Source organism: Hypanus sabinus, chromosome 5 (genome assembly GCF_030144855.1).
Source record: "Hypanus sabinus isolate sHypSab1 chromosome 5, sHypSab1.hap1, whole genome shotgun sequence".
In the NCBI taxonomy this organism is placed as follows: Eukaryota; Metazoa; Chordata; class Chondrichthyes; order Myliobatiformes; family Dasyatidae; genus Hypanus; species Hypanus sabinus.
Window position 1 is genome coordinate 152,214,953 of NC_082710.1, and position 23,177 is coordinate 152,238,129.

The following is a 23,177-nucleotide window of genomic DNA, read 5'->3' on the forward strand; positions in this document are numbered from 1 at the left end:
ACATTTAGGGCTCTTCCCTGGGCCATGAAGGTTAACCATTTGCATCCCATTCAATGAATTGTTTAGCATTTCCACTTCCAATTATAGTAACTATGATCTCAGCTATGAAACTCACATGATAACAATTTTAAGAATGAAAGAACAGTCCAAGTTATTTCTCTCAAGCAATACTTCATACTACGAAACAGGGTTAAATGTAATTTTTTTTTTATTTTCGGTGTAAACTAGATATGAAGCAATTTAAATGTAACTTTATTGAACTTCTAAGTTAACAAAATTCACATAACATGCCTGTGATAATCCTGAATCTGATTCTTATTTGGTTATCCTTGCATTCCTGTTGTTAAATGAGTTAGCCGAATGAACAGAAGGATCGGAACGTGCTTCAGACCAACGAAAGGAATCAGCTGCACCACATCCCCCTCACCTCGGAAGAAATTCCAGGCGCTCTTCATGTCCGGGAAAGCTGTGGATGCAGGCGGAAGACCACAGGATGACAAAATATTGTAGCGGATTTTGAAGACTGAACAACAGCACTCCATTCGAGATTCTAATTGTTTCATGAGCACGAGATTTCGAGACATATCCTCAATGCAGTTAGAAGGGGAATGAGTGCTACGTCATATTTAATTAGAGGTGCGCATATTTTGGAAAATCGGAGAATTCAGAGCAGTGAGGCACATACACCGAAAAGGAGGCATTGACAGTGAAAGTCTGACATGATCATATTAAATGTCTATGCAGTCTTCACTGGTCTTCTGATTACCTTCTGTTCCGTACAACTAGATATATAATACAATATAAAATGCTGTACTAGGTGGTCGGGAATTTTTGTTAGATTGTTTTAATATGACAACTTCTATTGTAAATCGTACCAATATTATCTGCAATAATAAATTACTGCCAATGGCTCTGCTTCAGCCAGATCAGAGAGAAAACAGGTCATATGTAGTGGGAGAAATCCTGGGATACGGAGCGTGGTTCTGGCTTGCTTGTATTCAAACAATTAAATACAACCTGGGAGAAGAGGGAGAAGAAATTATATGTTTTTGACTTGGGTATGGATTATAACCGCATCAAGGTCAGATTTCAGTCCATGAAGTCCGCTCTGATCTGAACGGAATATAGAGAATAGTGTGGAGTGCAGAAAGGTATGCGTTATATATGGATTTCCGGCTCTAGGCCGAATGCCGCGCCGGTTTAATTGATTTAACGATAAACCGAATAAAGCATTTAATTCCATTTTTCAACTCCAGCCTGAATTTGCTTTGGGTCATTGCGTAGATCCACGTGTTAGCACAGGAACTGGCGCGTATAAGCATATTCCCTACCTCATTGGCGACGGCCATGGGACTTCTCAGATCCCCACCCCCAAAATTAATTGTGACTCGAGTACAGATGAAACTGACCGTTCCCGTAGTCCAGAGTAATATTGAAGTGCCGGACACGGTAAAGAGTAAGACTATGGACTTTCGCCGGTTCTCCGTCTCGCTGTCCTTGCCATCCTGTCTTTTCAGGCGCCGCCGGATCCTGCTGGCCTCTAGGATATTCCTCACCGTCAGCCCGTTCAGAAACAGGATTATACCGAATGGAAGTAAGGACAGAGAGATGCTACACATCCAGGTAAAAACCACCCACCAGATGGATGTAAAGTAGGTGGCGATGGGCCGACAACCCCAGCTCAAGTTGTCAATGTGGAAACGAGGTTGGTACATAAAATAAAAGGGGATGTACTTCAAGAAGCTGAGCGCGCACAAGGTTATAATGACCACTACGGCCGTCCTATGCGTACAATATCGTAGTCTTAACTTCGGACAGCAAATGCTGACGAAGCGGTCAAACGTGAAAGAAACGATTAACCAGACTGAATAATCCAGGGCTACAATCCGCAGGTATATATATGAAGGGCACACGGCGCTGAGCGACAGGATAGAGTTAGGGAAATAGTAAATGTATATTCCTCGGAGCAACACTTGAAAGATGATCACGACAAGGTCGGATATCGCCATCGCCAGCATGTAGCGAGTGATTCCTTTGGAGAGACCGCACTTTCCCCGGTAGAGGATCGCAGCCGTCAGAATGTTCGCTGGAGGACGCACAAAACACAGAGAAATCAACACTTCAGCAGTCACCAAGCGTAGTACGGAGGACAGTGTCTACGTTCAGAAAGAAAAGTCTTATTGAAGATGCAACATTTTAGATGATCAGAGGAATTGTAAATAAAACGAAATCAACTTTAACACATTGCATTGAAGAGCACAAATACACCGACCCATAGGGGAAAACCACCAAATTAATGGAAATTTGTTACCAAAGCATGGTACCACACAGCATTTAAATAGGCATTGCTGTGTACCGCGTCCGAGCTGAAGCTAATTCCCAGTCCTACGCCCAGTCCATCGTATGAAATCTTCACATTTTCATCTCCCCTATCCCTGCGGTCTATTCCTCAGAGCCCAGCACACACGTACTCACATATGATAACCTACAGGGGCGACTTAAGTGCTTTCTGGCCCAATCATATCCCGAGTTCCCCAATGAATACGTGGTAGAAAATTTGTTTTGAATTGTCGAAGGAGTTTCTTTGCCCTCAGGTGATGCCTGACCGATGGGGCATTTCCAACATTGCTCTATAGTGGCTACATTGATTATATCTGCAGTGCTTTGCTCAGTTTCATTGAAATCCTTAATCAGTCTCCTCGTGGTCCCTGGGCTCTATATCAGAAGCCGAACAGAACTTATAAATCAAGGAACTGATATTTTAGGGGTTGCTGGAAATAATCAGCTGGCCAGTCAGAAAGCATGGATAGTGAATAGGATAGGATTTAACAATTCAGGTTTATGACCTTGTTTATCAGAACTTTGAATAACTAGTTATTGTGGTCGTGTGTTATTTTAAGCAGAACTGGGAGCCCTGGTGATGTGGATGTTGTGGCTGTCGTGCAAAGACTACGGAATCCTGACTGACGCAAATGTGGCAAGGCCGCATGAGAGAAGACATTTTAAAATGGAGCTGATGCGTCTGAAGGATGTATGAATAGAACATGCAGAATCAACTTCCAGTATGTACACCTCCTTCAAACTGGCTTGAATTAAGATTCCTCCACCCTCTCTCACTTAGTAGCACTTCATTCGCTCTTCGTCGTCATCGTATTACAGAAGAACAAGTCCGTAACTATGACGTTTTGACTATATTTTTTGTTCCCTCTTCTGTCCCCTACATCTTTAGCGTGTGGATCTCCATACCAGCGTTCTTGCGCTTCTCAATAACCCCATCTTACCGTTTCGTCTTACTGTTCCCGCCACCGTCTTCTGCATACAGACCCGAAATGTGCAGTGCCCTGGATTCTAGCGGCTTCAGCTTGATTGTCTGAATTTATCACAGTCTCACTCTCTTTCTTTCCGCCATTACGAATAACTTCAAATCTAAATTCGTTGCCGAGACTTCAGCTACCTATCCGATTATTTTCTGGCCTCCTCCATGTCAATTTGTTTGTTGCGAGTGATGTCCCTGAGATTGTTATTGAAATGATTCCTTTGCACCAACGCACTATGCATTTGACTGTATGGTAGAGGTGTAAAGCAAAAACACGGCAAAATTTCGGAAATGGAATAAGCAAATGATTACGTAACATCATTAGTATGTTAACCGAGGAGGGCGTAGAGTTGACTGAAACCATTTTGCCCGCCCGACGGTACAGTATTCCCGGTAAAATCGTTGGAATATCTCCTTCATAATATGTAGAAACATGGTTACATTGCAAGTGCAGCTTTCATCTTCGCAGCAATATGCCAAATACTAATGAATTCTGAAATTCAGTACGAACAACATCGAGACTTCCTTCCTCCGGGTGCCACAATTTCTGAAGTAGGTAGGGGCACTGTCTGCCTTTATTACGGTTAACCCCAACAAAATTTGCAGTAAGGAGGCCCAGGCTATCGGCACGGAGTATTGTTGACTACCGTTACCGATCCATTCATATTCCTGCTATGGATTTTGTCCGTTTCCCAAACTCAGAATGATTGAAGAATCTGGATTAGAACTTAAAAGAATCAATTTTGACGACTCATTCACCGATAGGAAGGAAAGAGAGAACGACCTGAACCCCTTGGCAAATAGCTCAGCGATGGAAGTGTTTCTCTTTAATGAAGAAAAAGCAAGTAAAAAAGAATAAAACACGGGGGAGCCGCCAGATCGCCGAATGCAAGCGTTAACAGAGACCAGAAGGAGTTCATGTAAACAGAAGAAAACAAATCAGAATTCAGAACAATTGCTAACATTCAGACGGAGCAGTGAGGCATTAAAAGGTATGATTAGTCTTACCCGGGATTCCAAATACCGCCAGAATCGGATACGAGATTTCCTTCATGTACAGAATTGGAGCCTTCATCATTCTGGAGGAGTCGCAGTATCAGCTCTAAAACGAGAGACTGAATGGATCCAGTGGTACAGCTCGCAACTTCACTAATACCCGCGCCAATCCACTAGTGGGTTCGGTGAGTGATGGAAAAATAAGATTAATCACGGTTTCTTTAACAAACATGTTTTTTTTCCCCCAAATGCGAAAAAAAAAAATCATCTATCGCTCTGTGAAGCAACACGAAACTCCAGGAGAACAAGAAGTCTAGGATTCATTGCTAACACCGTCCTTGATCCAAGTTGTAATTTAAATGTCCTCTGCAGAAGAGGGAACTTCATCATTGTCGGGAAAGCCGGCATGCTTAATGTTCTTCGTTTTAACACAGATAAATCAGAAATTTAATCCGTCCTTTACCGCCTTTATCCTCAGAGGAAAAATCACTCAGCAGGGTATAAAACTAATAACTCTTTTGTTGCTTTGATTTCCAGATAGATTAAAATTAATTCGAAAAACAAACCACAATAATCATTCAGAAGAGGGATATTTGCATTACGTTGAAGGCAAAACGTCGCCCTCTACCCTTTCAACACACCAACAACGGACACTCTCAATAAAACGGAAAATTATCGTACAAAATGACTGGAATCACAATACGTTGAGAGGAGTGGACATAACACAATGCTTTACTCAAACCATATTTGTAAGGTAAATTGTTAACATTAGAAGTCGGGGGAACGTGCCAGGTGGTACGTGATAGGTGTCTAATTCCATTTTACTCTTTGTTGTCATAACACAGTCCATGATGCAACGTATTCCTCCTGCAAACAAGGTAATTCGAATTTTCGCACCAGATCTCTTATTTTCCAATGGATAACTACTTTATGTAATCCGTAAAAAAAAACATTTTAGATTGTAGAAATGAGTACGAAATTTGATTGGAGTTATAAAGAGTAGCTGGAAATATAGGTGATTGCTTCCATGGGGAGAAAAACGGTAAACCCGTCAAGTTGATAACTTACCACTGAATCAAACAAGAAATTCAGCCGCAGATGTAGAGGGATCTTTCTCGAACTTGGAAGGAGGTGGCAGAAAACAGAAGGAGAGAGAGAGGGAGCAAAATATTGTTCCGACTGTTAGGCACAACCAGAAAAGCAATGCAATATAGAACTACATACAGAGGATGCTAGAGAGATGTGTCAACAAAAGGTAATAAAAGCACAGCTAACTTTTCAGGAGAACGATTCGATACTGCATCATTCATACATGATGGTATTGGGTTTGCTGACTGAGAAGTTCTAAACTCAAACAAGGACTTTAAGCCCTAAGGGATATTAAAAACCAAGAGGACTCTCAATAATTTCGTCTGCTATGACCGTCAGTTTATCAAGAAAATTCCTCCAGCTAACAAATTATTTAAAAAAAAACAGTTATTTTATTTTCCGTGATACAGGTTTAATTGAAAACAACAATCTTAAAACACATTTAAGCTCACAGAGTTTTCCAGTGGTAAACATTTCTTAACTACAAACCACCTGTAAAACAAGAAAACAAACTTATGCATACAAAGCACAAAACGTTTCTTAACCACAACATACCAAGCACAAGAATAGAGGATTTCCAAAACATTGGTACACTTGCTATGAACAATAACGACATACCAGGAAGTTGTAGACAAATCAGTGTTCCGTTGCAGAAATCGAAGCAGGCGGAATGGATACTCGATTATCCCGTGTACAGTTCACACTTCTTGATGTTCCTTATCTCATTCCTAATAAATCTAAACTGCTCTCAGCATTTACAGATTCTCGTCCACATAGGTGACTTCACAAGAATGTAATACTTTCTCAGATATCCTTTCAACAAAAGTGGTCCACAGCATTTCTGGGAGACATAATTGGCATCCTTCTGTCTCGAAGGACTGTGGGTGATGTTGACCACCATCACAAGTGTGCTCCAAGGGAAAACTTATGAAGCAATACATAAAGCATCAACTCAGCTGCAGGAACGGCCGGAAGGATGTCCCATTATGTTCAACCGCCTTAGCGGCTCCACTCCGCATTTGCTATCTGGGTTTACTCCCGTAGCCGCCGAATCTCCCGAGGCTGCTTACAAGAGGCGGGGGCAATTTACCCATAGCTGGGGATTTTGAAGACATAGAACTCAAGCTAATGATTTCAGTTCACAATTAATGCTGTAAATGCTGTGAAGCTAAGGAAATTAATGACATTAAACTTTCGAACTATAATAGTAGGCAGCCTGTGATCCCAGGAGATCAACATTAAATTGCCTTAGCGACCTCTTCTGCGGATATCTTCCTAGGGTTTTACTCCTGAAGCGGTTTGCTTGGTTGGTTATAGCAGCAAGGCAACCAGGGTTTAAAATCAGAGTTTTCCTTCCGCTAGGCGGGTTGCCGTCTTGGGTTGAAGAGCCTCACCTGCCCGCAGCAACTGGTTTTGAGGCGCCAGAGGTCCGGATTTGACCCTTCTCTTGTCAGTATAAACAGTTCCGCCGGGTCAAATAGCCAAGCCACACGTGAAGGAGAAGAGTTGGATTTGGTTGTCAGAACTGTTAGAGAACACATTACAAAGGTAGTGTGATTTTATCCTCACTGGAGACCCGGCTATGACAAACGTCTCAGTTATTATTACGCTAATCTATGTAATCCATTTGTTATGCATTTCTTTGAACTAAGCTGCTTAAGAATCAGATTTTGTTTGAAGCAATCCATTTAACGACTCGGTACTCTACTTTCAAGCAGCAATGCTGGTGCAATAACTAGCATCTGCTCACTGACAGAAATAACCCGTTTGCACTACTGATTTAAAGAGACTGCTTTTAACTCCAGGATTATTACTGCTTTTAACTCCAAGGTTATTGCTGCTTTTAATTTACATTTTAATAATTGAAGACAGAATCGTATTACCACCAGAAGTCAAGCAAATGTTCGTTGGAAGCTTAATTACATCTAGTGTGATTTTACAGTGGCAGCTGCTTCCGTTTAGAAAGCAAGCTTATCCCGCATGAGGTCTCCTGCCCAAGACAGTGAATTTCCATCAGAATAAAATTGGGAATGTAGATTCATAAACTAATGGTTGGTCATCGGAATATTAATGCGCCTAATCGCCAGTTGTTTGCGATACTGGGTTTCATTAGAAGACCGCATGCAGCCCAATTACAGAAAGAATATCTTTCGGAAATGTCCATGTTTTCCATTGCATATTCCACTTGGGTACATGAAACTAATAACAATATCATTAAACTTTCCAACTGCATATCCTCTCTTGAAGAAAGACAGAGACTATGTTACTACACATAGTCCAGGGCTACACATAATCGGTTGACCTTCTCTTCCTCATGGGATCTACGACTGGTTTCAGAGAAAAGCTGACTGAATGCAGCTGGAAATAGAGCAAGGAGATTTCCTGAGCAGTGTCTCTCCGTACACATCTTGCCAACTCATTTCAGGTCACTGCAGGCTCCAGAGTTCAGATCACCACCGTTTGGAATTAGGGATTCTGCACAGATCAGTATAAATTGCAGAAACTTGTACAATTAGTCAGCTCTATCCGTAGTATCCATGACATCATCAAGGAGTGGTGCCTTCGGAAGGTGGTGTCCATCATTAAGGATCTCGATCACCTGGGACATTCCCTCTTCACAATGTTACCATTGGGTAAGAGGTACAGAACCCTAAAGGCACAGACTGAGCGATTTAGAAACAGCTTCCTCCAGTCCTCCGAGCAATTTCTCAATGGATATTGATTGAACCATGAACATTACGTCAATATTTTTTTTATTTCTGTTAGTTGACAATACTAAACCTAACTATTTAATAGTCACTTCTAACTGTTTTCCTCTGTATTTATTTTTCATGTATTTCATTATACTGCTGCCCTATTAACAAATTTCGCGGCATGTTAAATTTGATTCAGTTTCTAACAAATTCGGCAAGTATTGGAAAGATGAAGCAACTACGAAAGATTCGTCGAACCGAATGGATTGTGCAATTTAATCATTGTCTTGAACGTATTTCAATGTCCTGCATCATCATTTGATCACGTTTTGTGTAAAGTGTACCAAAGTTATAAATAGATGATGCAGTTTGTCTGAGTTACTACTGCTGTGTATTCTTAATGACATAGTTGTGTTGTTAAATAACCCATCTCACTCCATAATCAGAATATAAACTCATATTACAGTGGAAAAAAAAACCCTTTCACCTACCTAGAATGTCAGCACCGAACACATTGTCAAGTTAAATTAAACCTGTTTAATCCTACATATGATTCATATTCCTTAATTCACTTACCTATCCAAATTTCGATCCACTTACCTCTTGAACAGAACTTTCATAGTTTCTTTCCACCACAATACCTGTTATCCCGTTTGCAGGAAACTTTATCAACAATAAAACAATTAGCTATAGGGTAACCTGGAAAGAAGTGTCTAAGCAACCTATATATTTGAAAGAAAACTCAGGATATCTAAGCCTGTGTGCCAAATACCATCACGCAAATGGACTAAGAAGAAAATGCAAACCAGAACATTCTCAATTTGTTACGAATTATTTGTGTGAAACAAAAACGAACTCAAAATTTCTCCTATCCCCTTAAATGCACGTCCGAGATTATTTGAATTTTTTACCTTGGGCCAAAGATTCTGACTGTCCGCTCTGTCTGTGCCTTTCATAACTTAATAAACCGCTATCGCAACTTCTTTGCTCAACTAAAGCTTGGCAAGGCCGTTTAATCTCTGCTTATGGGTTCTGTACTCCGATACAGGAAGAATCCTGGTAACATTTCCTGCATCCTTTTCAAAACTTCTTCATCCTTCCTGATATCGCACATCCACATCACATGATTCAGCATTCCGGTCATCCGAGAGTCCGACGTTCATCGCACAGATTTCTGGGTCCTCATCCACTGTTGCCATTCGACGCTATTCGCAATTCCTGGGGTCGAGAGCGAAACTGAAATGTCGGAGGTCGATCGGAATTCCAGATATCTAGATATCCTGGAGTCCAAGCGACTCCAGATTGTTTGAGCCCAAAGTCATCTGCAATTTAACGAACGATGTCCAACTCCAAAATCTGTGACTCCTCGAGTCCACTGGAGGCTAGATGCTGTGTCGGTTCTTGGCCTCTCCTGAGGTTGGAGGACCGTGTGCGTGGGTGAGTGGATGAAAGGATAATAGTGCTTGTTTTTCTGTTCCTGTATTGTTCCTTCTTGTGTTTTTGTTTCCTGACATCTTCAGAGCATGATGGGTTTACTAAATTGTCCACACCTCTGGGCTTGGCGCAACCATCCTTAGGCTGTGTTATTTGTTGAAGTATACGATACATTTCATTCATTGTATGCTTCGATGTTCTCCTTAATGTTTAGCTGAAGCACTACTCCTGACATTTTTTTGCTTGTGTCTATCTGTCCAGACTGACAGCTTCAGCAGAACCTGCTGATCTTTTGAGCTTTCGTTTTCCGATTCTGTCATCATGCGTCGGGAAGGGTTACGTATTTTAATGTTATCCTCCGCTGCAAAACATGAAGACAGAGCTGCTTCCAATATGAAGCAAGTTGAAATATGAAAATGGAGAGATTATATTTTTAGTCATGTAACTAGAAGGCCTTGATAAGGGAGTGCATTTATTTGCTTGTGTTGGGGGCATGAAATTTGCTCCGCCGATCTGTGTAACTTCGGTTAATGCCACTTCGACAGTGAGCTTTCAATAGTGAGCTGGAGTGCCAGAGTAGAGTTTCTTCCCCAGACTGTGGAGTCGATTTCATTCCAGTACCGAGTTAGACTAGTGGTGGGGTTGCATTAACACCAGGAGCTGCTGCTTACATCTAAATCTGAGAAGCTTCCTCATGTTTTGAAAGACGCTAGGTGTTCAACTGCTGTGATGCCGGTATAGTGCAAATTATGCTCTCCAGTTTAACGTAAATGATTTAGATTAATGAGAATGACCTACTTTAAATCAAGAAAGCGAAGCGGGCAAGGTGAAATTTGTCTTAAGTATACACTTTAGTTACAGAGTGGTTCCCTTAAAGTAACTAGAACTTGTAAGTGTGGCCATTGGACAAGGTTGTCTGGAGTGTAAGGGAAACACCCTCTCGGGGAGCTTAGACCATATTACTGCCTCTCCCCGTAACTCTGACTCTGCGACTAATCTAAAACCTGTCAACCGCCACTTTATATATACTGAACGATTTTGGCTTCACAGCTCTCAGTGGCAATGAATTCTATAGATTCACCGCCTTCCAGCTAGAGACATTCCTCTTCCTCCCTGTTCTAAACGAATATTCCTATATTTCAAGGCTGTGGCCTTTCGTTTACGACTCACTCAATGTAGGACATATCCTTTCAACAGTGACTCCATCCAGACGTTTCTTTGTTCGATAGTTTCCAAAGAGATACCCTTCATTCTTCGAAACTCAAGTAAGTGCAATCCCAGACCCGAAATACGCTGCAACATTCGTTAACTCATTTCCGGGATCGTTCTCGTGAACGCCTTCTTTACCTTCTGCAACGTTAGCGTATATTTTCTTAGAGAAGGGGTCCAACACTGTTCACAATCTTTCCAGTGCGTTCGGATCAATGCCGTATAAAATTTCAGCATTATATCATTGCTCTTATATTCTCGTCTGCTCGAAATGAATTTGGCTTCTTTACCATAGATCCAACCTGCAACGTAAACATACGGGAATACAGCAGGAAGACAACAAAATCCATTTGCTCTTCTGATTTTTGAATTTCCTTCCGCTTAGAAAATAGTCTCCGCCTTTACTTTAACAAACTGCATGGCCATGCACTTCCTTATACTTCTGGCAGTATTTTGCCTATGCTGCTAATCTATACGTCTTTCTTCAGATTCTATGCACCCTCAACATTGTCTGTCCATCCAACCAGCTTTCTATTATCTGAAAATCAAAGGCATTAAATCCGTCATCCAAATAATTAGTGTATAACAGGAAAAGAGGCTGTCCCAATGTAGACCTCTGCGCAACACACTAGTCACATAAAACCCAAGCAGATTAGGCCACTTTTATTCCCAATTTTGCGTCCTGCCATTCAGCCAATTTACTGTCCATTACAGAATCTTCATGTAGTACCATGAGCTCTTATCTTTTAAAGCAGTCTCGTGTGCGGCACTTTGTCAAACGCCTTTGTCAAATCCAAGTAAATAACATCTACTCACTCTCCATCGTCTATCCTATCTGTTATTTACTCAGAGTATTGCAGAGGATTTGTCAGGCAAGATATCCCCCGAAGGAAATCCTGTTGACTTTGGCCTGCTTTATCATGCACCTCAAAGTGCCCTCATCCTTATAATCCAAAGGAAATGGCGTTTTAGAGCAGTTTGTCGTTGAGCTTGCTAAGGATCAGCTATACTGGATTGGGTATTATGTAATGAAACAAAAGCGATCTGGGAGCTTAAAATAAATAACCCTTCGGAACTTTTGATCACAATATGATTGTGTTCAGCTTGAAATTTGATAGGAAAACAGTAAACTCTGATGTAGCCGTAATTTAGTGCAGTAAGGAAAATTACAGTCGTATGAGAGAGAAGTTGGTTAAAGTAAATTAGAAGGAGCTGCTGGCAGACATGTCAGCAGAGTAGCAATAGCGTGCGTTTCTGGGGAAAATGAGGAAGGTGCAGAACAAAAGTATTTAAAAAATGAAGAAATACTCAGATAGCAAAATAACGCAACTGTGGCTGACAAGGTAAGTGAAAACTAATTTAAAAACAAGAGAGAGACCATACTGCAATGGAAAATTAGAGGGAAGATATAGGATTGGAACATTTTTAATTAAAACAAAACTACAGGTAACAACTAAAAGAATCCTTAGAAGGGGAAAGATGAAATTTGAAAGCAAGCTAGCAAATAACATTAAAGTGGATAGTAAAAGCTTTTTCCAATATGATACAATTCGGATTCGGAGCAAGAAGGTTGCAAGTGAAAAGCTGATTTCGGGCGCGAAGGCAGATTTTACTGTTCTGGGCAAAAGACAGGCAGGACTGCGCAGGGGCGTAACGCCAGCCAGTAGAGCGGGAAAGATTTCAAAAGAAGACCGCCATATAGAGCGGGAGGCGTCGGAGCAGGCAGCGGATTAAAAGGCAGCAGAGTGATATGTCTTTGGCTCAACGGGCTGAGGCGGTAAAAGGACAAGGCGAGGTGGGTTTACTGGTGTTATTTGTGAAAAGGATGTGGGTAAGGTCAGCATTCAGTGCAGTTCAGACATAGGAGGTCCTGGAGTCTCCTGGTCTCGAGGACGGCCATATCTGCACCCACTGTGTTGAGCTGCAGCTCCCAAGGGAGGCGTTAGGGAACTGGAGATGCAGCTCGATGACCTTCGCCTGGTCAGGGAGAGGGAGGAGGTGATAGAAAGGAGTTATAGACAGGTGGACACATCAGCACCACGGGAGACAGACAAGCGGGTCACAGTCAAGAGGGGGAAGGGGACAAGTGAGATACGAGAGGGTACCCTTGTAGCTGTACCCCTTGACGATAAGTTCTCATGTTTGAGTACTTTGAGTACTGTTGGGGGGGGGGGGAGTGGAACAGCCTACCTATTGGAAGCAACAGTGGCCATGCCTCTGACACAGAGTCTGGCCCTATGGCTCAGAAGGGTAGGGAAAGGGAGAGGAAGGCAAGAGTGATAGGGAATTCTATAGTTAGTGGGTTAGACAGGTGATTCTGTGGACGCAGGACAGAAACTCGGAGGGTAGTTTGCCTCCCAGGTTCCATATTCCGGGATTAATCAAATCGCGTCCACGATATCCTGCAGTGCGAGGGAAAACAGCCAGAGATCGTGGGTCCATATTGATAGCTATGAACTATGTAGGAAAATGGAAGAGGTCCTGAAAAAAGGACGACAGGGAGTTAGGAAGGAAGTTCAGAAACAAGACCGCAAAGGAAGTAATCTGGGATTACTGTGTGTTCCACGGGACAGTGAGAATGGGAATAGGATGAGGTGGGGGATACATGCCTCACTGAAGGATTGGAGTAGGGGGCAGGGATTCAGTTTTCTGTATTCTTGGAAACTCTTTTGGGACAGGTGTGTCATGTACAAAAAGGATAGGTTGCACTTGAATCCCAGGGGCACCAATATCCTGGCGGGGAGGTTTGCTAAGTCTAATGGGGAGAGTTTAAACAAGAATTGTTCGAGGGTGGGAACCAACCTGAAGATTTGGGGAAGAGGCGGTTTGCTTACAAATAGAGGAAGACAGTAGACAGTGTTTGAGGGAGGATAGGCAGGTCATAGAGAAGGGATGCGCTTAGACCGAAGATTTGAGATGTGTCTACTTTAACTCAAGGAGTGTTGTGAACAAAGCGGGTAGGCTTAGAGCATGGATCAGTATTTGCAGGTATGATGTGGTGGCCATTACAGAAATTTGGATGGTTCAGGGACAAGTGTTGTTACTTGAATTGCCGGGTTTTAGAGTTTTCAGAAAAGACTGGGTGGGAGGCAAAAGATGGGGGCCTGGTACTGTTGATCAGAGATAGTGTCACGGCTGCAGAAAAGGTGGATGCCATGGAGGGAATGTTTACGGGGTATCAGTGGGTGGAGATTAGGAACCAGATAGGATCAATAACATTACTGGTTGTTTTTTATAGGCCGTCCAATAGTAACCGGGATATCGAGGAGCAGGTAGGGAAACAGATCCTGGAAAGTTGTAATAACAACAGAGTTGTCGTGATGGGAGATTTTCACTTCCCAAATATCGATTGTCATCTCCCTAGAGCAAGGGATTTAGATGGGGTGGAGTTTGTCATGTGCATTCAGGAAGATTTCTTGATACAATATGTAGGTTAGCCTACAAGAGGGGTGATTTGCTATTAGGAAATGAACCTGGTCAGCTGTCAGTTCTCTCAGTGAGAGTGCATTTTGGAGACAGTGATCACAGTGATAGTGTTGGAGTTCTTAAAATACATTAGAACGGATAAGTCCGCGGGGCCTGATGGAATATTCCCCAGGCTGCTCCATGAGGCAAGGGAAGAGATTGCTGAGCCTCTTGCTAGGATCCCTATGTCCTGGTTGATCAAGAGAATGGTACCGGAGGACTGGAGGGAGGCGAATGTTTTTCCCTTGTTCAAAAAAGGTAGCAAGGATAGTCCGGGTAATTATAGACCAGTGAGCCTTACGTCTGTGGTTGGAAAGCTGTTGGAAAAGTTTCTTAGAGATAGGATCTATGGGCATTTAGAGAATCATGGTCTGATCGGGGCAGTCAGCATGGCTTTGTGTAGGGCAGATCGTGTCTAACAAGCCTGATAAATTTTTTGTGGAGGTGACCAGGCATATAGATGAGGGTACTGCAGTGGATGTGATCTACATTGATTTTAGCAAGACATTTGACAAGGTTCCACACGGTAGACCTATTCAGAAAGTCAGAAGGCATGGGATCCAGGGAAGTTTGGCCAGGTGGATTCAGAATTGGCTTGCTTGCAGAAGGCAGAGGGTCGTGGTGGAGGGAGTACATTCATATAGGAAAGATATCAATAAATTAGAGAGAGTGCAGAGACGATTTACTAGGATGTTACCTGGGTTTCAGCACTTAAGTTACAGAGAAAGGTTGAACAAGTTAGGTCTCTATTCATTGCAGCGAAGTAGGTTGAGGGGGGATTTGATCGAGGTATTTAAAATTTTGAGAGGGATAGATAGAGTTGACGTGAATAGGCTGTTTCCATTGAGAGTAGGGGAGATTCAAACGAGAGGACATGATTTGAGAGTTACGGGACAGAAATTAAGGGAAACACGAGGGGGTATTTCTCACGAGAGTGATAGCTGTGTGGAATGAGCTTCCTGTAGAAGTAGTAGAGGCCAGTTCAGTTGTGTCATTTAAGGTAAAATTGGATAGGTATATGGGCAGGAAAGGAGTGGAGGGTTATGCGCTGAGTGCGGGTAGGTGGGACAAGGTGAGATTAAGAGTACGGCACGGACTAGGAGCGCCGAGATGGCCTGTTTCCGTGCTGCGAATATTATATGGTTATATGGTTGTAACTAGTGGTGTCCCACAAGGATCTGTTCTGGGACCTCTACTTTTCGTGATTTTCATTAACGACCTGGATATGGGGTTGGCAAGTTTGCAGATGACACCAAGTTTGATGGTTTTGTAGATAGTGTAGAGGATTGTCGAAGATTGCAGAGATACATGGATAGGATGCAGAAGTGGGCTGAGAAGTGGCAGATGGAGTTCAACCCCGAGAAGTGTGAGGTGGTACACTTTGGAAGGACAAACCTCAAGGCAGATTACAAAGTAAATGGCAGGATACTTGTTAGTGTGGAGGAGCATAGGGATCTGGGGGTACACGTCCACATGTATGGGGTGTTAGCTTTCATAAGTCGAGGGATAGAGTTTAAGAGACGTGATGTAATGATGCAGCTCTATATAACTCTAGGTAGGCCACACTTGGAATACTGTGTCCAGTTCTGGTCGCCTCACTATAGGAAGGATGTGGAAGCATTGGAACGGGTATCATCAGTTGGAACGAGAGTGGTTCCGGAGGATTGGAGGGTTGTGAATGTTGTTCCTTTGTTCCCTACTAAGCAGGGACAGTATCACAGCTCCACTCAGAGGGGATGTCATGGAAGGCTTGTCCACTGTGTCTTCATGATCACAACTCATTGAAGTAAGGGTGCAATCATTCCGTTGGGAATTTATTACAGACCACACCACGAATAGCCAACGAGATATTGAGGAAAATACATACAGGTTGATTAAGGAAATCTGTAGATGCAACACGATTGTTGACATGAGAGACTTCAACTTCCGTTATATAAACTAAGATATTCATAGCGCAAAAAGTTTAGATGAGCAGAACTTGTTTGGTATATCCAGGAAGGTTTATTAACTCAGTGTGCAGGTAATCCAGCAAGAGGAAGGTCAGTATTGGAACGATTCTTGGGCAATGAGCTTGACCAGGTGACTGAACTTACAGTGCGTGAACAGTTAGAGAAACATGGCCACAACTACTTGAGTTTCAAGATAAGGATAAGATAATGTCTTGCCGGGGGGGGGGGGGGGGGGGTGGTATTAAATTGGAGCATTAGGCATGAATTAGCGAGAGTTAATTGGGAACAACTGATTTTCGTGAAGTCCATATCCAACATATAGAGGCTGCACAGAGTCAAAGGCAGGTGCAGCCTAAACAGAAGGAATGACAACTGCGCAAAAGTAAGAGAACCTTGGATGTCGAGAGAGTTGTTGGGTTTAGTCAAGAAGACAAAAAAGTATGTAAAACCTAGGCGGGAAGAATCAACAGACCCTGGGAAATCATAACGAAACTGGAAAATAACTCAAAAAGGGAATGAGTAAACCTAGGAAGGGGCATTAAAAGTCTTTGGCAAGTAGGATTAAAGGGAAGCCCAAGGTACTCTATACATTCATCAGGAGCAAACGAATAACTACAGAGATGGAAGGACCAGTCAAGGATAAAGAGGGTATATTTGCTTAGATGCGAAATAAGTGGATAAGGCTCTCAATCAATACTTTACGCCAGTATTTAGCAATGAGGATGGTGTAAAGGATAGTGAGCTCAATGCTGAAAGGTTTAAGATGTTAGGGTATTTTGCAGTAAAGGAGAACGTAATGTTGTTTTCTGAAGGAGCATTTTAAGGTGGATACATCCCAGGGTCCGATGGGATATATTCAGTGAAGGAATTTTTCGGATCTTGATCAATATCTTTGAGTCCTCTCTGGCTTCCGTTTGTCAGCAATCAGACACCTACCTTGTGAGCTTTAGGTGTAGGGATAATAAAGATATTAATTGGCATTTAGAGACTCCGAACATCACTCTGGAACAGATTTTCCAATCTTTTTATGGCAGCACGGTAATCTGAACAAAATAACTCAAACAAACGAAGAGAATCAATCGTTCAGTTCACTGCTGTATTTTAGGGAAATTAGTCCTCTTAGTCTAGTCGAAAATGTTTTTGTCTCGGTGGTAGTAAAATTGCATATCTCAACTCCACCAATTTGATCCTTGAACATCTTGTTTTCCTTGTCACGTCATAGGTCCTGTACCACCATTACCAACGTCACGTCGACTTCCAAGAAGTTAGACTAACTATACTCCCCTTGAATGTTGTGCTATGTAGTTGAAAAACGCCCACTCTATCAGTAGTAATGGATTCGTAACTTGTCGCAGAGTCCATAAGCTTTCTCTCTCTCTCTCTCTCTCTCTCTCTCTCTCTCTCTCTCTCTCTCTCTCTCTCTCTCTCTCTCTCTCTCTCTCTCTCTCTCTCTCTCTCTCTCTCTCTCTCTCTCTCTCTCTCTCTCTCTCTCTCTCTCTCTCTCTCTCTCTCTCTCTCTCTCTCTCTCTCTCTCTCTCTCTCTCTCTCTCTCTCTCTATATATATATATATATATATATATATATATATCAATTACACCACGGAAACAGGCCATCTTGGCCCTTCTAGTCCATGCTGAACGTTTAATCTCACCTAGTCCCACTGAGGAGCATTCAGCCCATAACACTCCATTCCTTTCCTGTCCATATACCTGTCCAATTTTACTTTAAATGACGATAGAGAACCTGCCTCTACCACTTCTACTGGAAGCTCGTTCCACACAACTACCATTCTCTGAGTAAAGAAATTCCCCTTCGTATTACCCTTAAACTATTGCCCACTAACTCTCAACTCATGTCCTCTTGTTTGAATCCCCCCTACTCTCAATGGAAAAAGCCTATCCACGTCAACTCTATCTATCCAGTTCATAATTGAAATACCTCTATCAAGTCCCCCATCAACCTTCAACGCTCCAGAAATAAACACCTAACTTGTTCAATACTTGCCTGTAACTCAGGTGCTGAAGCACAGGGTATTATTCTAGTAAATCGCCTTTGTACTCTCTCTATTTTGTTGACATCTTTCCTATAATTCGGTGACCAGAACTGTACACGATACTCCAAATTCGGCCTTACCAATGCCTTGTACAATTTTAACATTACATTCCAACTCCTATACTCAATGTTCTGATTTATAAAGGCCAACATACCAAAAGCTTTTTTCACATCCCTATGCACATGAGAATCCACCTTCAGGGAACTATGAACCATTTTTCCTAGATCACTCTGTTCTACAGCATTCTTCAGTGCCCTGCCACTTACCATGTATGTCCTATTTGGATTATTCCTACCAAAATGTAGTACCTTACACTTATCAGCATTAAACTCCATCTGCCATCGTTCAGCCCACTCCTCTAACTGGCCAAATCTCTCTACAAACTTTGAAAACTTACTTCATTATCCACAACGCCACCTACCCTCTCTGAAGAGTTGCTCCTTCGACCAAATCTCACAAATTTCCCATCTAACACTGCCTCTAATATCCTAGTCTTCCTTCCTCTGCTGGCCTCATCTCCCTCTTTCTCTTCTGAGCAAGCACGTCAGAACAGGTGCGGCATAAATTTGCATCTGGGCGTGTGCAACGCATACAGATTGTGGCAGTTCGGCATTCGTATTATCTTGGAAATATCGATTATTTTTCACATCACTCTCAGTGCTGAAACAGTTCAAAATAACACTCTACTTTTTGCTTTCCGACAAAGTCTTATCCTTATACCATCAACATCTAGATAATTAGAATAATTCAGCTAATTCGAATCGACCTCCCTGGGGAAGATCTAGTCCCAGTGAGCAAGTCAGGACACTGACGACGTGCTCATCCCAAGTATGAGATATTCATGCACAGGGAAGCAACTCTTCAGACTAATGCGTCTCTGCCGGCCCGAAAACAGAACTCAGTTTGTTTCCCTTTTCTCAGACCGTAGTATTCTCTATAATGGAATTTCAAAAGTTCTTCTCAATACGTCATCAATGTTGTAAGACTCACTCTTTCTATCACCGTTACAGGCAGTACGCTCCAGATTTCAAGCACGCTGGGTGAAAGGAGTCTCAATTAAATCCCTCATAAATTTATGAACTTCCTCAATGTCTTCCCTCAAGCATCTGAGAATGTTATGTGCTGTAATCTATCTTGGGGTCTCCTCAGCCCATTGCCCTCCAAGTTATCACAAATTCTCCATAATTATACTGTATCCTTGTTAATGAAGCCAAGTATCCCATAAGAGTTCATCAAGGTATCTGGTTATTCTGCTTTCAGGATCATTTGGTAACAAGGTCACTCGGTAACTTACAACATCGTATCATCATACCCGTCAATCTAAATCTATTCTTAGCCTTGTTGGTTTGCTCAAAGTGTACTACCTCATGTGTTTCAGAATTCGTTTACAGATGTCATTGGTCTCTCAATTTTACCAACTGACGGCATTTATCATTAAACGAGAAAACACTTCCCATTATCAGCGAGATTCGAAATAACATAAAATAAGCTCATTTGCTAATTTACTCATGATATTTCCACCGTTTACTTTCGATTTTTTCATAGATACAGCCAAAGGCATTCATATTCTCCCATTTGCATCCCAGGCTTCCAATCGCAAAAACAATCTTGCACTATTAAATATTTCCTGCTGTCACCCAAACAATTCAGGATTCAATTTTCAATGAAGTCCCGGTTTCTATTGGCCTTCATGTTTTCGGCCATTCTCCCCATCTGGGGCCTGGTCAAAGGCAATACCGTACTCCATGGCATTTACATCAACGACACAGCATTCATTAACTCATTTTTGTCCAAGGTGAGACGGGTTCCGACTGCAGTCATTGTCACCCTGGTCTTAGATCTCTCCAACCAACAACTCTTATACATAAAGGAATGGTTCCAATCAATTGAAACAAGCTGATGCTTTATAGCCGACACAGAGTTAAGTACGATATCTTAGTGTAAGAAAAGTTCAGAAATGTTAATGAAATTTTCAAAAAAAAATTCCGTTTAATCGAAACCCAGATAGAAATCTGTCTGATAGAATCCCCATCCCCGTCACATGCTAATGCAAGACGTTTCCCTTCCCGCCAGCTAGATTAGAACTCCTACATCCTTTTACAAACTGCAAATAATAGAAGAGTTCTCCGGCAAGAGCAAGTCTTGCATCGTGTTTTGAATATTGAACGACAAGAATACATCCCTTACTCTGAATAGTTCACTGAGAACACTTTTCTGAATTATGCACTACGGAGGCCGAAGTGGTTAGATGGCGATATCATCAGACGTATTTAATGTAGGAGTAGTGGATTTTGGAAAATCATGGAATTAAGAACGCTGAGAAGATTATGCAGAAGAAATGGTAGGGTCGGCGTAGGTCAGCGATGACCAGGTTGAATACGGTGCATGGTGTAGTGACCAGGTGTTTTTAACAACCAGTTCGAAAATTAATCACGAAATATAATTCTAACAGTATAGGTAGAGGGTTCGGATTCAGCGTTTGAGCAAACTTTATTGAAACCAATATTCCAAAGTCAATCGTAGTTAGGCTGAATAACAGTGGCCGTGATGCACGCAATAGGGAGGAAATATCTTTATTTAATCAGAGATTATTTCCTTAAATGAGTTTGCTGTTGCGGAAATTGAGGGAAGAGAAGTCTGTAGACTGGCGGGAGAGTAGGTTGAACGCAGCCGTTATGTAATCACTATCTAGCTCTATTACGACTGCTCGCTCCTTTCAGTGGTTTAATGATGAAGCGAATTAGACTTTTAACCCCGTTCATCAACTCCTGTCTGAACTTCCTCTGGGTCATTGCGTAGATGCAGGTGTTAGTGCACGAGCTAACGCGAATGAGCAAAACCCCCACCTCGTTAGCGATGTTAGAGGGGCTTGTGAGATCGTTACCCACGAAATTGATAGTGATTCGAGTACAGATGAAAGTTACAGCTCCCGTTGTCCAGAGCAATATGGAGGTTCCGGACACGGTGAAGAGTAAGATGATAGACCTGCGTCGATTATCCGTCTCGCTATCCTTGCATTCTTGCCCCTTCAGACGACGGCGAACCCTACTGGACGCAATGATGTTCCTGACGGTCAGTCCGTTCAGAAATATGATGAGAGCAAAGGGGAGTAAGGAGAGAGAGATGTTACACATCCAAGAGAAAGCTACCCACCAGATGGAAGTGAAGTAGGCAGTTTTTGGTCGACACCCATATTTCACATTATCCACGACATAGCGAGACTCGTACATGAAGTAAAATGGAATGTACTTTAAGCAGCTCAGCATGCACATGGACACAATAACTAAGTCAGCCGTCTTGTCCGTGCAATACCTAAGTCTTAGCTTCGAACAGCAAATGCTGATAAAACGGTCAAAGGTGAAGGACACGGTTAACCAGACGGAATAGTCCAGGGAGACGATCCGTAGGTACACATATGCAGGGCACACTGTGCTGCGAATCAGGAATGAGTTCGGCGAATAGTAAATGTAGATTCCCTGAAGTAATACTTGAAAAATTATTACGAGCAGGTCGGAGATTGCCATCGCCATCATGTAATGCGTGATTCCACTGGAGAGTCCGCACTTACCTCGGTAGAGTATCGCAGTCGTCACTGTGCTCGCTAGGAGAGAAAGAAAGCAGAAAAATAACCGCTTGCACAATCACCGTTTAACAGAGCTAATCAATTGCTGTCACTTGACAGCGAGTCACTGCAGGTAATCTCAAGACTTTGTGAAAGGAATCTAGCTGTCTGTTAGCGTTTCTCAGTAAAGTCAGTGACACCGATCAACAGATTGACCTTCTCAAAGCTGGAAGTATCTTGTGAAATTCATTGCTATAAATAGAATTCAGGCAACATAGAATCAGACTCTTCTACCTCTTTTCTACAGGCTTAAGAGAATTTTCCAGCGGCAGTTTTCCTACCTATAGCGTAAGACTTTCATCACTTCACAATATCCAGAAGTGTTCATATGGATGTACTGAGCAGTTATTCATCAGAATTATGGAAAGCTTTTCAAGGTTCATATATATATATATATTCATAGTTATTGCTCATACTGTATTTTATATTGACGGTATCTGCAGTTTTGTGCTTCAACCCAGTGGAATTCTTATGTCCTTAGTGACAACGGATAAGAGGCAGCATCACCACGGCAGATGCCTTCCATTACGTCTCGGGTGCCACCTTATAACAGAAGGGATAATATATCTGCCTTATTAAAGCTATTACCCTATATTTCCCTTACTGACCCAACCCTTCTACTATTTAGAGTAAAGATTGATGTAATTCTAATCTCTTCTTCTCCACGTCCTCAGCCTTTCCATTGGAATCAACAGGAAACATCTTGTACATATATCGCATTAGCAATATAGTACCACCGTCAATATAGTGTTCTCTCGGGGCTTCGTCAAGTATCAATGAATCTGGCAGAAGTGAATTCACAGCACCGAATAAATCGTCCTGAAATGTGCAGGTGTTACTATTGAGAAGGAATTAAGGCTTTGGTTTGACTGCGTGCGTTACCAGGATGCACAGAATACATCTGGAACAACCCAATATACCCAACACACACGCGCGCGTGCACACACACACACACACACAATTCAGTGAGGGAGAGAGAGAGAGAGAGAGAGAGAGAGAGAGAGAGAGAGAGAGAGAGAGAGAGAGAGAGAGAGACCAGACCTTCATTAATAGCACGCCAATCCTCTAATGAGTTCGGAAAGTGAGAAAACAATCATGTTAATCATAGACTGTTTAACAAACATATTAGTTTTCTCAGAAGTAAATAAATTTCACCTATCTCCCGGCGGATGAATGCACCACGCAAAAGGAATAAAAAGACGAACAATACTGACCTGTCTGAGGATCCAAGATGTAACTGGATAAATTTATGTCATGCCAGGAGTTGCTTCGTCTGTCAGTCGGACGATATGATTGCTTCGGAATTTTTAACACAAAAACCTCTGAAATATAATCAGTTGTTTATCACGT